The sequence below is a fragment of the Glycine max genome, chromosome 8, assembly GCF_000004515.6.
Source record: "Glycine max cultivar Williams 82 chromosome 8, Glycine_max_v4.0, whole genome shotgun sequence".
NCBI lineage: Eukaryota > Viridiplantae > Streptophyta > Magnoliopsida > Fabales > Fabaceae > Glycine > Glycine max.
The window spans coordinates 14,207,328-14,216,865 of record NC_038244.2 but is presented as its reverse complement, the minus strand read 5'-3'; positions in this window follow the sequence as shown (position 1 = coordinate 14,216,865).

Below are 9,538 nucleotides of genomic sequence, written 5' to 3'. Positions count from 1 at the left end.
CTGTGTGTGTGTCTGTGAGAGAAAATCGAGAGGGAAGGTGTGTGTGAAAAGAGACGAAGCCAATGTTTAATTAATTAAAAAAACAACCGAGGGCTCATTGTTCCTTCTCTGATTTTGTGTTCCATTGATTGGATACGTCACCCCTAACTACACATAATGGCTTTTAGTTTATTGGGATTCTCAAATTCAGTTTATCCTCTTTTTCTTTTTTTCCCTCTCTTTATTAGTATTCAATTTTCTCCCCTATCTTTTGTACCCTTTTTAAGAGAAGGTTTTTTAATTTTCACTTCCATAATTGTTGCACTTTTACTTTTTTTATTTTGTAAATCCCATAATATAACTTTATTTTAATTAAATGCAGGTGTATAAAAGTTTAACACCCTATCTAATGAGTTTAGTTCCATTAGTAATACACCGTTTGTGAGAAAGAATTCTTAAATTTGATCTCATAGAATATATTTTTTTTAAAAAAGTTTAAATCCCATAATCAATCTAATGAATCAAAATTTATAAAATATTTTAGACTCCCAAAAAAAACTAAATATCTTAATTAGCATGGTTGAAAAAAAAAAGGTTTTGCACCCTTTCCTTTTTTATGCGAGGCATATAAACATGGCAATTGTGGGGCTACGTGGGGTAAGGGTTTGTCGTCTTTATGTGTAGTTTTAAGTGCACATGTTTATTTCGTCACCATCAATATATTTAATTTAAATTAAATCCCGTGTACTTTTGGTTTGCTCACAAGGTCAATCATTTTTTTTCCTCCTTAACATTACAAATACTTTATATATATATATATATATATATATATATATATATATATATATATATATATATATATATATATATATATATATATATTCGCGACATAACCAAGTTATTTTTCTAGTTAATTTTATATAAGTTTTCCAAATTTCAATACTATAAATTTATATATTCTTTTTTAAATTAATTACATAACCTTTTAATTTTTTCAATACTTATATACAAAAATTACATCAAATGCAGTTATTCGTGATAATATATGTAAGTCAGCATGTGTACATATTGGAGTTCTAAAAGAAAAAAGCAACTCACGTGTTTATCATATTTATTATTTTTAAAATTTATAATTTTTTCTTGTTTGTAACTGATTTGTTCTACCCCACCAAAAATTCCACATTGATACCCAGTTCATTTTATACTTCTTTAAATGCAACTAACACCATTAAATAAAGTACGTCTTTATTGCATAATATTATTTTAATGAAATATTTATAACTGTTAAAGTATCTTTTACATGTATTTATCTCTCTTACTTAAGTGTTGCAATCATCTCTTTTACTTAAGTGTTGCAAATATATTGAAGCTCGTTCAAAATTAAAGAATTCAAACATGCCAATTTTTACTTTGGTCAAGTCAACAACCACTTCAAATGTTTAACCTATTAAGTTTGAATTCATCACTACATTCACTTAATTATAGTTCGAACCAAACAATTTCAAGTTCATATCTAACAATATTATTTAGTTATACCAAAATATCTCACTTTATTTAAGATTCAAGGGCAGTGGTAGTTTATAAATAAGGACGGATTCAAGGTAGAGCAACTCCCTCAATATTTAAATGAAATCATTCATCTTTTATTTAGTCCAGTACAAAAATTAAAGGACAATTATATAAATTTTATGAATTTAATGTTTATATACTGATGATAATGTAAAACAATTTTAAAAAAATTAATAGTTTTTTAGTCCATTTTTTTGTGTTAAAGACTAATGCACACCAATTAAGCCAAACTGACAATGGTAATCCCGCATTTGTGTGTGATGGTGTTAAACAACCAAAGGGATTCAAACATAAAATTGGTTTAAGGAGACATAAATGAATAAAAGGTTAAGTTGAGCTTCAATTCAATAGAACAAAAAAAGCTCTAAACAAAGGATCTCAAGTATATAGCTTGATGTATATATATTGATTTTTAATATTTTTTATCTTTATGTATTTTTTTTGTCTAGATCACAAGTATTTTTCAAGTATTCAACATAAATGTACATTCAAGACTTGAACTTAAAACCTCAAATTAAGCTGAAGTAACCTTACGCTAGTTGATCCACGTGTTTGGTGGTTTTTACCTTTATGTATGGTCACTTATTTTAATTTTTCATGTTTATTTTAGGATAAAAAATTAAGAATTCATTAACCCAACATGGTATCTTTTCAGCTACTCCAACTTATAATCACCGAATAAACTATAATCCAACATTCAAGTTTTATATGCACATTCTTTTTTATATGATATTGTGACCATTTTATATAAATTATACAAAAAATCATACTATGTACATCCAAGTTGGCTTTTTTTTTTAAAAAAAAAAAACACTCCAAAAAACATACAATATTCTATAATTTAAATGTACAAATAAGTTATTCTACCAACTGATGCAAATAAGCCAACCACTTGTGCTTAGAATAATCTATACTGATGAAGTGACCAACTAAGTTTAATCCCGTTAGAACCAAACATATGGTCACCGGGACTCCTTTTTTCATCAAATTACAAAAAATAATTATCTCTTAACCTTCTAAATGAGTAGTAATAGAGCAATAACCAAAAAAGGGTATGGGTTTGGTGAAAGAAGTGATTCTTTCTCCAAATATTGCGTCCTTGAGAAACCTCAATTCTAGTTCCATTGAAGGAGATTTTCCTTACGTGATTTTGATTGAACAAAGTTAGATCCAACATAGAAATTGAAATTATATATCTTATAAGAAAAATTAATAATAATTAATAAAATAATTTATACCTATTTGTAATCCTTATTAAATGCGTATTTTTATTTATTTAAAAAATATTTTTGATTAAATTTAAAATTGAAAATAAAATCTTATAAAATTTTCTAAATATATAGATAGAAACCACTTGACTACACTATTTTTTTACTGGTTCACACCGGTTCTAATTAAAACAATTAACTTTTTTGTACTTAATCAACCACTTATTAGATTGATTCCTTGTCAATCTAGTCGAATTGGTTGATTCGATTTTAAAAATTATGATCCATTGTATTAGCTAAATTTAATTGTTGTTGTCGATTTTTTTATCAGTGAAAAAGATACAAAGCAAACTAAGATCTAACAAAAGTCACACCCATGGCATCAACCAGAATAAGTGGACTTAACTGAGGGAGACAAGCCTCCCATATTAAAAGTAGCAAAAGAAGACGATCATTGGTTTGCTAGCCAATATGTAGGTTGATTTGCTTCCTTTAAAATATGATGAAACGTAACCTGCCATGGTTGAGCAATACGCAAGCGACTTGATATTTGTTGATAACTATACTATGTGTATGCTAAGGAGGACAACCATTTATGAGAAGACTCTAAGGCATTAACATGTTAGTTTTACAAATAATTTTCCTAAAACCATTGTTCTAAGCTATACATAACCCATTGAGGATTGTCAAGAACTCAACTTGCATATAGGTGGTAAAGGCATAATTTCCAGAAATAGTACAATAACCATTTTCCACAAAGCATCTCGTATAAGTCCATCAAAACCAAATATACTTGGTTTCCAATACTATTGTTGTCTACATTTAGCTTCACATGATCTTCATTTGATGGATTCCAAACAATAAATCTCTGAACTGGACCTGCACTTGATGTATGAGTAGAACACAAAATTTCATGCGTTAACTTGATTTGGATAGTAGAATACTACAATATTGTCCAAATTTTGCCCTGAAAAAAATTCCACATTTCGTGCTTTCCAAATGTGTCAGCAAGCACACACAAATAGAACACCAAGTTGCTATTGACGTTGATTGTAGAACCATTTATCTGCTACCATTGTATAGAAATCTGGTGAATTGTCTATGCCGAGAGATGACTAAATTTGTTTGGCATGGGGAGAATCTTTGAGCAAAAGAATGACATTCTCCTCCTCCAAGCCACACCTGCAACAAAAAGGGTCAAAAGAGGTATGCCGCTTGAAGCAGAAAACATTAGCAAGATGACTCTTTTAAAGAATAAGCCATAGGAAGTGCTTTATACTTTTTGGAAGATTAAGCTTTCAGACCCAGTTGTAGCTCATTATAAAGGCTAAGTGAATGGCATGCTAGAGAATTAACCTGTGATAGAAAAATTTTATCATGTAAGTTTCTGAATGAGATGAGGCCCAAATAATCAAATCCTTGATCTGTTCATGAAGAACCAAACTCGTCATTTTGTTGTTTGATGTAGTTGGTAATATTTGAGTAAATAAGATTCTAATTCCAACTCCAACAAAACATCTTTAACACACAATCGTGTGTCATTATTGTGAACATAATCTAATTGTTCACAAATAGGTCCATCATCGAGCCAATGTGCATAAAATAACAAAATGTCACCTTTGTCCTCATGATATCTAAAAGTTGGCTTGAGAGAGCTCGAATTATACGAACAACCCTTTTCAATAGTGGCCTAGAGTAAGTTACCCCTTGACAAACATTTATCAATAAAAATATGAACCCATAGCTTGTGAGGTTCATGAAATATGGACCAAACATGTTCCCCAAAAGGGTTACATTTGTTGTTGTTGGTTTCATCCGAGTTTATTGTGGACTTGGTCATCATAATTCGTTGGATAGTCTTTTGGTTTAACTTGGATAATATGTTTGCGGGATTCTATTTATATTCCCTTTTTTTTTTCTTTGTACTCTTTTTTTATCTGTGGGGATCAAAGATAGTGTTAGAAAATTACAATAACTCACACATGTTGCTCAATCAACTGAACTATACCCTTGACTTTTTATCTCTGTACTATCTGTCCATTTGTTTTGTATTTTTTTTTTCAACAAAAAATACCTTTTCCAAAAAATTAATTTTTGAAACATATTTTTGAAAAGTTGTGACTATGCAATACATTGACACTCCAAAAATAGATTTTTTTATACATTAAAACATTCTAGAAACTTTTTTTGTAATATAATTGTTTTTTTAACCAACAATAGTTGACATAAGTGGTATTGGCTTTTATCCCTTAACTAAGTGGTTTAGGATTCAAATCTTGATTGATCTTTGAATATGGAATAAATCGTGTTACGAGAGAAATATTCACCTTGTATGCGCTCACAGTTCCCGACAAAGATTAATTATCGCTTCTAACGTGGACTACTTCGTATCAATACTGAAAGTGAGAGTTTTTTCGTACCAATACTATGATCAACAAAAAAAATAAATACATAATTTTACTTTTTTATACATTATGAAAATTGATTTTTGTAGTGTAGTTGTTTTTTATGGAAACTAATTCCGTAATGATAAGAATAATATCACGGAAGCTAGTTTCTATAATTTTAAGGAATCTACTTGAGGCCTTTGGAAACTAATTTCCGCAAGTATGTAAAAATATATTACAAAATCTAGTTTCTGAAATATTAGAATATATTACAAAAAATAGTTTTCACAAGGTTCAGAAAAAGCAAAAAAGAATTGATGCTCATCAAAGATGACGAACACAGTCGAAAAGTGAGAATGTAAGATAGAGATGACCAAAGATGGTTTTGTAGAAAGGAAAAAAAAAAAAAAAAGATAAAAATGAGAGGAGAGTGGATGGGTGCAAATGGGGGGAGTGCAATAGGGGAGGGGTGCGTTTAACATGGCCCATAATTTTGTTCCTTAAATTTTGGGTTTGTCTAATATTTTCCCCTGAATTTTCAGTCCACCATGTTCGAAATATATTAGTTTCTTCACCGAAACATTTGCTGCTGAAAAAGCCATTGCTGTTCATAATAATTCTCGTAAATATTTTTTCTTGAAAAGATTCACCGATGATACTTGAATATGTAGACCAAAGGTCGAATCAATATCACTTGAACCATTAAAAAAAAAAAATAGTGATGTGAAAGTATTATTTGGGAACTTGCTTGAGAGACTATGAAGAGCTTGTGAAGATAAAAACTATACAATTGTGATCGCTGAATAAAAACTGTAAACAAAATAAACATACACTTCCCGTAACACGTAGTTGAATTTACATGTGTATATATGCTTATGTCCTGAAAAAATTCAGAGTATTCACATTTTGAGAGGTATTAAATAGTACTTAGTGTAATACTCAACATGTTGAAACAATTATTTCTAGAAAAAGGATGGAAGGTTGGTTAAATGTGTGTTAATATAATTGATTTTGGTTAGAATTGATTTTAAAGTTGTGATTTATGGTGATTTTAATCAGAATTGATTTTGAAGTAAAGTTCAATATAATTTTTTTTACTTAATACGATTTTAGTCATTTAAATTTGGATAATTATTTTTTTATTCCTTAAAAAATTCTTTTTTATTAATACCTCACGTTTTTGAAAAACTACTTTTAGTCTTCTTATTCTTTGCATTAATGTATCATAATTTATGATGGTTTTACACCATCAAAAATGTTTTTTAATTTAATTTCTTTAAAATGATTTGTGACATTTTAAAACTACCATAATATAAAAAAAATCATAACACACTCATGTTTTTATTTTTCTTTTTTAAAATTGATAGAATATGTAAAAACCGGTCATCAAACTATAAGTAAAATATTTTGGCAGTTTAAAAACATCAAAACTAATTTTTTAAATAAATTTTGGTGGTTGAAAATCACCACAAAGTATAAAACTTTAAACACAACGAACAAAGAGCGACTAAAAGTAATTTTTCAAAAATTGGAGGGACTAACAAAAACTATTTTTTCAAGGACAAAAAACAATTATCCAAATTTGAAGGACTATAAACATATTTAAGCTAAATTTTTTTAATCCATTACAAAAACTACTTAAAGTTGCTTCAGCTCGTAAACAATTACAAACCTACAATCAATTCTGAAATTTTATCCTGTGAAACCAAAAGTGTGAAAAACTATTCAAAATCAATTATGAACTCAAAATCAATTCTGTAACGTTAAACTAAACACGCACTAAGAAATTCTCAAGTTATTACGTGATCAATGTTAATAAGGGTATTTATATTAAATTTATTAAGAGAATGGGAAAGGTGATGTGAAAAGTAAAGCAAGGAGGTGCAAATAGAAACTCTCTTATTTCTTGGCATTGTTGTTTACTGGTCATGGGCCTGGTGTCGTTTAGAATTTTTGTCTGCTCTGATTAAAGGAAAAAAAATTCTTTGGACCCAAAAAGCAACTGTAAAATTTGATTTGTGATTTGATCTAAAGAATAATTTGCGAAACGATCAATCCATTCTCTGTTTTGTGTCATGAAATGAATATTCTTTTTTGTTTGTTTGAAAGCCATAAAATGAAATTTTAGTGAGATAGATTATTATGTTTAAAATGTAGTTAAGTTTAAAATATTCTCTTACATAATTTTATTGTTTTCTTTAATTTGTATTAGTATATTAAACTTAACCGTGTCATATATTTTAGTTTAAAAAATGAAATCAATTTTTCTTCTTCTAATTTTATACATTTCATCTTTTTCTATAAAAAACTCTAACATACTTTTTTTAGATTACTATTTGATCTCAGGGAGTGATTTATTTGAAAGCTTTTATGAATTAGATATAAATCTTTAAAAAATCTTATGTGAGTAGGACTTTAAACGGATCGGACCCATATACCCACCTCTAATATATATTGATTCCTTATTTTTAGTTTTGTTTTGAAATTTCTACATATAATTAATGTTCCATAAAAATTATATACCACACGGAAAATTCACTTGACAAAGACGGTAGAAGTGGGGCCTAAAACGAAAAAGACTTAAGAAGGATCCCCACTTTTTGCAGGACAAATTCTACTCGGCCAATTCAAGCTATATTTTTTTTTTGCCCATGTAATAAGTTTAAAAGAAAAACGTGTTTGACGAAGGACACACAACCAAACCTGAGCAGAATCTAAGGTTCTAAATTAAGTTATATTTATTTAGATTTAATTACAAATTTTATCATCAAACTTTTATTATTTTGTAAATTTTATTATATAAATTTTATTTTTCACACATTTTATTACCAAATATTCATAATTTCACGAATTTTATCACTCAAGTTTTTTTTTCACAAATTTTATCATTTAACTTTTAATATTTTTTTTTTCATTTCACCATTACGTTAGTAACAAAATGATTAAAAAATCATTTTCTAAAATTTTTGTAATATCTTTTCATACTTACCCAACTAGGGCTTAAATAACATTTCTATAAGCCAAAGTCCCATTTCCATACCCCTTCGGATAGCGCATAACTTTCACACATTCTCATATAATGTTATAGGTTTCATTATCAAAGGGGTTCTTTGACCTGATATGTATAGTCCACTTTAGTATGAGTGATTTGTCTACTTTCTTCTCTTACCAAAGAATTAATGTTACTTTTTTTGAAACTACATCCTGATTTTAATGATAACAAACCATTAATAATTTGATTTTAATTATAACAAACCATTAATTATTTAAATTGTAAGGATGATGAGATTAGACGATGACTAATATGTAGCTTAAATGCTCCAATGTTAAACATTCTTAAGAATTAGTTATGTGCATGCTTTTTGATCTGCTCAGGATGAAGTTTAAAAATGTTATCTCAGAATTATTGTCAAGGGTAAAAGTCTCTGAAGATCTTTAAAGCTCATATGCATGATGAAGAGTGTTTGAGTACTTGAACTTGACAATGTACAAGACAAAAAGATCTTACATAAAATATATAAAAAATTAAAAAAAAAACATCCAACACCAAAATAAAGTTACATTAGTGTATATAATCATGAAAATTTTCACTTTCAGAACTAATCTATTTTTAGTGCAGGTTAACTTTAACATTTGACATTAAAAGGTGAAAATGCAAACATAAAAGTGAAATATGGACTGCAGCAAGGAATAAAACCCTTACTCCCTCGTTTACCTACATGCACTTTACCACTAGACCAAGGCAGTTATTTTTTTTAGTTGTGACAAATCTTATTTTCATACCATTTGTTGTATATAAATTCTTATATGTAGATTATATATATATTAGATTATTTTTATACAAGGAATCAAACTTGGAAATTTACTTTCTTATTATTATTTTTAATGTTTAACTATTGATTTTAATGAATTAATACATTTTTTTATTTAAAATATTTGATCACTAAAAAAAGTTAATAAAAATAAAAATTATAAAAGGAAAAATATTTTTTTTAAATAATGCTATTAATAAAAATTAAATATTAAAAAATTAATTTTAATCAATATAAGTTTATTTAATTTAATTATACTTTTAAAAAAGGAAAAGTTGATTTAAAACAATATTAGTTTATTAAAAGAATGATTTAAAACGATATGATTAAAATCATCAAATCTTTACTATTCTTTTATAATATAAAATTAGTGTCCTATTTTTTAAAATGATAAGTAATTAAAAATAAATTCAAATATTAGAAATAGGCCAAATGATATATTTGATCATTTATATTATTTTTTTATTCAATTTGATTTTATCTTTTAAAAAATTTATTTTCATCCTTTATCTGTTTAAATTAGTTTAAAATGATCTTATCTTCCATCTAAATTAAAGTTAACACTATCAATAAAATAAAAATA